The 7,753-nt window shown below is 46.6% G+C and overlaps 1 long non-coding RNA gene across 1 annotated transcript; it reads right to left on the bottom strand.

Moving 5' to 3' along the window:
* Positions 1–7,067: 7,067 nt before the first annotated feature.
* On the bottom strand, positions 7,068–7,746 carry LOC119367501. The gene is made up of 2 exons (XR_005176330.1): positions 7,390–7,746; positions 7,068–7,303 (listed from the first exon to the last, which is right to left on the bottom strand). It is a non-coding gene; the product is annotated as an uncharacterized LOC119367501 (long non-coding RNA).
* Between the last annotated feature and the right edge of the window lie 7 nt (positions 7,747–7,753).

Below are 7,753 nucleotides of genomic sequence, written 5' to 3'. Positions count from 1 at the left end.
GGCCGTCGCCTCGCCGTCGCCTTGCCGTCGCCGTCGCCCCGCTGTGAGCTCTCCCCCTCTAACCCCTCTCCCTCGCCCCCGGCGGCCACCATGGGCGCCGCCCCTCCCCGAGCCCATACACACACACACACGCATGCATGATGAACACACACACACACACACGTACATATGTATGAATTAATGCATGTATATATTAGTATATACGTATTTTGTATGTTTAATTAGTTTAGATTATTTAGATTATTATTTTTTCACTATTATATATGTATGAATGCATGTTAGATGGATATAATTAGTGTTTAATTAGTATGGAAATTTTTTATATAATGTTGTTTTTCAGTTTTTTAATGGATGTATAGAAGTTGTGTTTTCTGTTTTTAGTGTTAGATGCTTAATTAGTATGAAATAGTATATAGATTTTTGACATATGCAATGATAGCATAATTAGTGTTATATAGAAATGTTAGAAATTTTAGTTATCAAAATCCAATCATTAAAAAAATGTTACTTTTTGCGGGCATATAGCTAGTATTTGTTCTCGACAATGCCCGGCCCGCATCCTCGCCGTCGACCTGTCCGCGACGACGTCCAGCCGACCCATGTCCGGGACTGGGCTCCGCCGGGCTGGCACTGGGAGGTGCTGCCTGGAGGGGCGCGCCGCTTGATGAGGAACCCAGCCCCAGGTCCCGTCGTCGACCCTGATCTCGTTTGGTGGCGTTCGCGTGGGCCAGTTTCGGTGCGAAGGGACCCGGCCCCGCCGGAGGTGGTACGTCACCGTGTCAGGGAGGAGGACGAGCACATCCATCGCTACATGGTTGCGTTAGAGGGCGGCAGGTTCTCCAATACCTGGCAGTTTCTTCGGGGATCTCACTTCAGCTATGATCCTGTGAGGGTTCCTTCTCTTTGGGTGTCCACCGCCCGCGCCGCAGGAACCGCAAGTGTCCTAGATTCTTCTGTAGTATTTGATCTTTATTAGCTACCTAGCCAGTGATGTACTATTCAATATTATATATTATTCGAGACGATGTATTCAAGATTATATCTATTATTCTAGACAATGTATTCGAGATTATATCTATTATTCGAGACGATGTAATTTGAATACTAAATTGTTTTATATTTCTTTTGGATTAGTTAAATAAAAGCTATGGCAGACAATACGACAGAGGGGGAGAACAGACCATGTTAGATATGATACGCGGGCCAGATGATGATCAGAATGAAGAAGATTATGACGGCTCCGAATTTCTAAACAACACCGGAGAGGGTGATATGATATTCGATCGCGACGACCGAATTGATGAAGTCATGAACTACGATTATGACGATGACGAAGAACATGTTGATCCTGAAACAACAAAGACCGGCGAGGTATATATATTTATATAAGCAGGCATCTGGTGATCATCGCATGTTTTAAAGGACTTGAAGATATATTAACGAATCGATCTTTGTTCTTTCAGCCATCCGGATCGAGCAAATGTTCAGGCAAAAGGACGAAACGAGGCCCGAACAAAAAGTTGAAGCAGGGCGTAAAGTACAATATCGAGGCATGCAGCCCTACTGGCGAACCATTAGCGCCTAAGAAGATTGCGGACAAGTTCGTTCGTCAGTGCGGAATTCTTGTGAAGGACCAACTCCCGATCAAACTTCAAGAATGGAGAGAGCCAGCAAAGCCACGTCCAGATGTTACTTTTGTCGACAAGAATCAAAAAGATCTGCTTTGGGATACTCTCATGGAACATTTCACCCTACCAGATCATTTCACAGAAGCAGATGTGCAGAAAGTCAAGGACATTGCTCTTAGGAAGATGGCGGTTGCATTCAAGAACCACAAGAATCATGAATGGAACAAGTACGTCAAGGGAGGAAGGAAGACTCCAATATTCGAGGGAACACTAGAGAACCAACGTGTTCATTGGGACGATTTCGTGAAATTCAAGGATTCGGAATTAGCTAAGGAACGGTCGAGAATAAACAAGAAGAATGCCAAAAAAAGGATAAGTCCCATAAGCTGGGGCCAGGTGGCTATGCGGTGGCAATGCCTAAGTGGGATAAGTCTGAGAAAGAGATGGAGGACGCAGGTATCACTCCGGTTACTAAGAGCTGGCCCCCTAGGGTCAGGACTTGGTTCTATGCGCATGGGGGGAGTTGGACCCGGAGACAAGCAATGTTTCGACGAGGGCAAGTCTGAAGGGAGCCGACGATGCGATACTTGTTGCAACAGAAGAGGCACGATCGGGGGTGTTCCAGCCCAACAGAGAGAACGACGAGCTTACGCGTGCCCTGGGAAATCCTGAACACCCGGGAAGAACACGAGGCAAGGGCGCTATTCCGTGGTATGAGGGGTTTTCAGAATGGAACACCGACTACAGAACCCATGCGAGAAAGAAGATTGCGGAGGAGAAGAAGAGGAAGATGGAGGAGGAGCAGAGGAAGCGAGACTATGAACGCCTTCAAGGCCTAGAAGCAAGTCAAGTGGAATTGGCAGTCAAATTCCAGCGGCAGCAGGAGCAGATCGACTCACTTACCCAGCAAAGGGGGTCTCAGCAGCTGCAGCAGCTAGCGGATGATCCAGCATTGGATAGCACCGGCCCATCCATGCCGAGAAGCAGCGTGGGTTCCGTCCCGGACGACGCAATGCTGGGTAGATACCCCATGGATGACATCACGGAGAACACTAACTGCGAGCTACACGTCAAAATGAAGAACATATCCATGAAGGTGGCAGACGGTGTTGCTTTTACAAATCCCCCCGAGGCAACCTTCCATTGCAACCCGATTCCAGCGGGCTATGCTCGTGTCTTGGTTGATGAGGTGGTGGACCCACCATATTCGGAGCTACAGCTTGACATTCCTGGAGGTGACGGCGAGCGCTTTCTCGGAGAGGCCAAACATCGTATCATCCTATGGAAAAAGGATTGCATCATCTTGCGAAGGCCACCGACACCGCGTCAGCCGACTCCTCGTCGAAGTCCACCACCGAGTCAGCAGACTCCAGCTCTTGCAAGTCCACCAAGTCCGGAAAGTGTCAGGCCACTCCTCCTCCAAGTCCGGCAAAGTGTCAGGCCACTCCTCCTCCTCCAAGTCCACCACAGCATCAGACGTCCACTCCTCCTCCAAGTCCGGCACAACCTCAGGCCACTCCTCCTCCAAGTACGGCACAGCTTCAGGCCACTCCTCCTCATCCAACTCAGCCCCGTCAGCCGTCTCCGCCGCCTCAGCAATCGCAGAAGAGACACCCCGCAGCTATGGTGCGTAGCGGTACGAGTCGAGGTAGTACAGGAAGTACAGGCGGAGGCAAGCGATATAAATATGGTCCAAGTCTCACGCCTCTTCCGCAGAGGGCTTATGACAGGTCCAAGGAGGAAATCGCAGCCATATCGAAGGCCGAGGTGGAAGCCCATTTTGCACCGAAACCGCCACCGCCGCCAAGGGAGAAAGTGCCTGAGGAAACGATTGACCACTTCATTCATATGGCTCAACCACCAGCTCCCAAGCCTGTTGACACAGACTATGAGCGTCACATCAGGAAGTTAAATCGAGAACGTCTACGTAAGGAGGCTGGCTCGGGATCGAGCAAACAAGAAGCAGCTGCCAAAAAATGCGGGAAAACCATTCCCCAGCTGGGAGAACAGGCGGCGCAATCGATCCCCTCGCTTGTTGTGCCAACAACACATGACAGTACGCGCGCCCAATATTATTGTGGGCAAACAGTGCACGTTCCCGAGGTGGGCAATGTGGTAATAACGGAGGAGCATATAATGCAGGATGAAGTTCTCAACATCACTGTTGGACAACTCCTCGAGATCGAGCCAACCTTTGGTCGAGCCAGACAAGGTCAAGAACCTCCCAACGAGAATGTATGAATTGCATCAATGGTACATGAACATTACCAAGATTTCAGATCGATTGTCCCTCATGGTGAATGTCAAGGAGGAGCATTACTTCCATGAGAAAGCTCTGTCTGTTGAGTATTCTGAACTGTTTCAGTTATACAATCAAGACGCACTCAACAAATCTATCGTCAGTTGCTATTATCTGTAAGTGATTTCTTTCTGTAATTTAAGTCTCAAGCTAGCTGTAGTGATCATTTTGATCAATCATTACCTGTAATTATCCTCACTATATTCTTTTCTTTGGTATTATGCAGGATGAATATGTATGAAATGAGAAAAGGTGGACGCTTTGGCATTGGGTTCATTGACCCAAACACTGTTAATGAATACACATGGCTAATAAATCCACATCATCAAAAGAACGTAGAGGACAACATGCTAGAGTTCTTGAAGCGCCTCAAATACAATGAAAATATACTACTTCCTTACAACTTCCAGTGAGTCACACTGTCTTGTACTACAAATTCTCTGTTTTTGCCTACTAGCTAGCTACATGTTTTTGCTTACATATACCCGCTTAATTAAGACATGCAAACGTGTGTGCATGCAGATTTCACTGTGTCTTGTGTATCATTAAAGTTGACACCAGAACAGTTGAAGTACTGGACTCACTACTCAAAGAAAAAACTGACTATAACATCTTGTTTGGGATAGTCAACAGGTAATTTCAATCATTATTAACTATATATCTCGGCCTATTTAGTTCGTCATTTCATGATATGAACTATTTAATAACCCCTTTATTCATTTTCTTTGTCGGCGGGCAGGGCTTGGGCAAGGTTCATCAGCGTCACGGAAGGCGAATGGAAAAAAAAGCTTAAATGGTTTCAACCCAAGGTAAGTAATTAAGTAGTACTAGCTAGCTAGCTGCCATCTCTTTAATTATCATGCTTGATTAATTATTATCTAATCAAATTCCATTCTCGTAAAGGCCCTGAAGCAGGCGCAGGGGACTGATCTGTGTGCATTCTGCGTTTGCGAGAACATTCGCATGATGGCGTCCTAAAGGAGCAGATCTCAAAGACAGGAATGGGTACGCTTGTCAGAACACTATTCACAATTTTTACACCATTATCGATATCTAGTCACACAACTAATACACATGCATATTGATCTCCTTCTTAACAGTTCAAAGAGGTGCGGAAGAAGCTCCTAGAAACGGAGCGCATAGAAGCACTTCAAGAGGAAATAGCGGGATTTTTGCTCGACCAGGTCATAAATCCGAAGGGAGAATACTATTACCCGCTACCGCCCCCATGAAAACCACTTCCAATTGTCATCGTGATCCGAAGGCACCAATTAGGCTAATGCCACTGGCTCCAAAGGCAACATGCATATGTAGGAGAAATCATATATAGCTATACATGTGTGTATGTGTGAATTACTTAATATGGTGGTTTGTGAGACATTGATGATATATATATGCATGGTTGGTTCTACTAGAAATTCTATTTATATATATTAGCAGAATAACTATTCTGCACACCACTTCCGCACTGCACTCTCAATGCAAGTGCACGTCATTGTTTGAACCAAGTGTGCTACAGTACTCGCACGAGTGAACTTCGTGTCGAAAAAAACTGCACGCGGTGTTTCTTCGGTACTGTTTTCGCTCTAGTTTTTTAACCGTTTATCGGAATAAGGCGTGTAATACACCGTTGAAAAGCTATGGATTAGGCGCAACTTCGACATGTTCAACACTTTTCAAGATTCCACACGGTTCAAGAGCAGTTTTAAAAATGGTGCGGCGGATGACGAGTGGCAGCGAGCTTTTTTCATGTTTTTTTCTAAACCGCTTGTCGGAATGAATCAAATGATACACCGTTGGATAGATATCGTCGAGGCGCATCTTTTCTATATATAAATCTTTCTCTAATTCGTTACGGTTTAAGGGCAGTTTCAAATTTACTAAATTGCGGAATTCTGTTTTTCAAATTTTTTCAAATTTTCGGTACTGTTTTCGCTCTAGTATTTGAACCGTTTGTCGAAACGAGGCATGTGATACGCCGTTGGAAAGCTATGAATGAGGCGCAACTTTCGTATGTTGAAATATTTTTGAGATTCCTTACGGTTTTAAGTTAATTTTGAAAATCGTGCGGCGGATGACGAGTGGCAGCGGCCGTTTTTCGCGAAATTTTTGCAAACCGCTGGTCGGAATGATTCAAACGATACGGCGTTGGAAAGATATCGACGAGACGCAATTTTTTCATGTAGAACACTCTCTCTAATTCCTTACGCTTTAAGAGCAGTTTTGATTTTACCGAAAAGCGGACACTGTTCTTCGCGAGACCAAAATCGTCGTATGTACTGCATCGGACAGAAGAACGCACTATTTCAGACGAAATACCGCACTGCATCAGATGGACAAGTTCACTGCGTGGTTTCTTTTTGTTTAGACGTATTTTTCCTCGGACGAGGAAAGAAGAACGCACCGCTTCTGATGAAATACCGCACTTCATTAGATGGGCAAGTGCACTGCATGGTTTCTTTTTGTTTAGACCTATTTTTTCTCGAACGGGGAAAGAAGAACGCACTGCTTCAGATAAAATACTGTACTTCATCTGACAGACAAGTGCACTGCATGATTTTTTTTTGTGGGATGCAAATTTTCCCAAACGAGGTGGAGTGCACTTCATGTCGAGTGTTGGCGAACCACAATACAATGAAAAGTGAACCTCGAGACTACCATAAACGGGCCGCGACACTACCGAAAGTGAACTGCTTGAGCTTTTTCCAAATTCAATATTTTTTACGTGTGTAGACCGGGCGAGTGGATCGCAGGGACTGAGCAAGTGAACCACATGTAATGAGAAGTGAGCTGCTTTCCGAGGTGTTTTTGTTTCGGATTACCAAGTGAACCACAAGGGAGTTTTATAGTGAATTGCATGAGAGGACAAAGTGAGCTTCAAACACATACATATCCATTCATTTACACAGCCACACTCACATTAGTGAATTGAACCCAGGAACAACCAACCGTATAGTCCACTCGACACTTTTTTTGGGTTGTGCGTGTAGGTGGACATAACCGCATCACCAAAAGAGTTTAGAGGCGACACTAGGACTCCCTTTTCTCCCACTGAAGCAACAGAGCACTGAACAGAGCACTGAACGCGCCCGAGCGTGACTTCTTTTTACACAAAAACAAACAAAGCACAACAGGTCAAAAATAAAATAACAGAGCTGCACGTGCCCCTCCATCGGACTGAAGTGCACCCCCGAGCAGTAAACTTTGATGCAAAATACGCCGATACATCACATTAAAAAAGGTTAAGAAAATGGATCCACGACCAGGAACTGCAGGGACGAGTTGCAGAACCGCTTTCCCGTGCAAACAGAACGGCTTTGTGGACACTGCCAGGAACGGGTGGCATCGAGCACACGTCGGCGAGCTGCATCTCAAGCTTTTTCAAAGCACATGCTGTTAGGAGCTCTGCGCCAGTGCTAGAGGGAGTAGGATGGAGTGGCAAGAAGGGACAGGGGAACTCACCGACTGTGGAGATAAGAGAGGAAGGGAGGAGACAACAACATCTTGGGATAGTCGCTGGGGAAGGGAGATTGGAGGAGGAGCGGCAGTCGAGTGAGCGGTGGTGAAGGCGAACTGCACGGGGAGGAGCAACCAAATCGCTCGGCCCTCGTGCTCCTCTAGATGTTGCCGCACAGGAGCCTACGAGGCAGAGCGAGCTCGCCGACGAGGGAGATGCACTCGATCCCGATTTGGATTGAGCTACCAGAGAGGGAAGTGGGTTGGGAGCAGGAGGAGGATGGTGGGGGCGGCGCGGGTGAGGTGGCGCTCCTACGCGGCGCACGAGGAGGATGGTGGGGCAGTGCAGTATGGGGCAGAGGCTGGCCGA

Source organism: Triticum dicoccoides, chromosome 2B (assembly GCF_002162155.2).
Source record: "Triticum dicoccoides isolate Atlit2015 ecotype Zavitan chromosome 2B, WEW_v2.0, whole genome shotgun sequence".
NCBI classification, from domain to species: domain Eukaryota; kingdom Viridiplantae; phylum Streptophyta; class Magnoliopsida; order Poales; family Poaceae; genus Triticum; species Triticum dicoccoides.
Note: the sequence above shows the minus strand (reverse complement) of the source record. Positions and strands in the feature narration are given on the sequence as shown.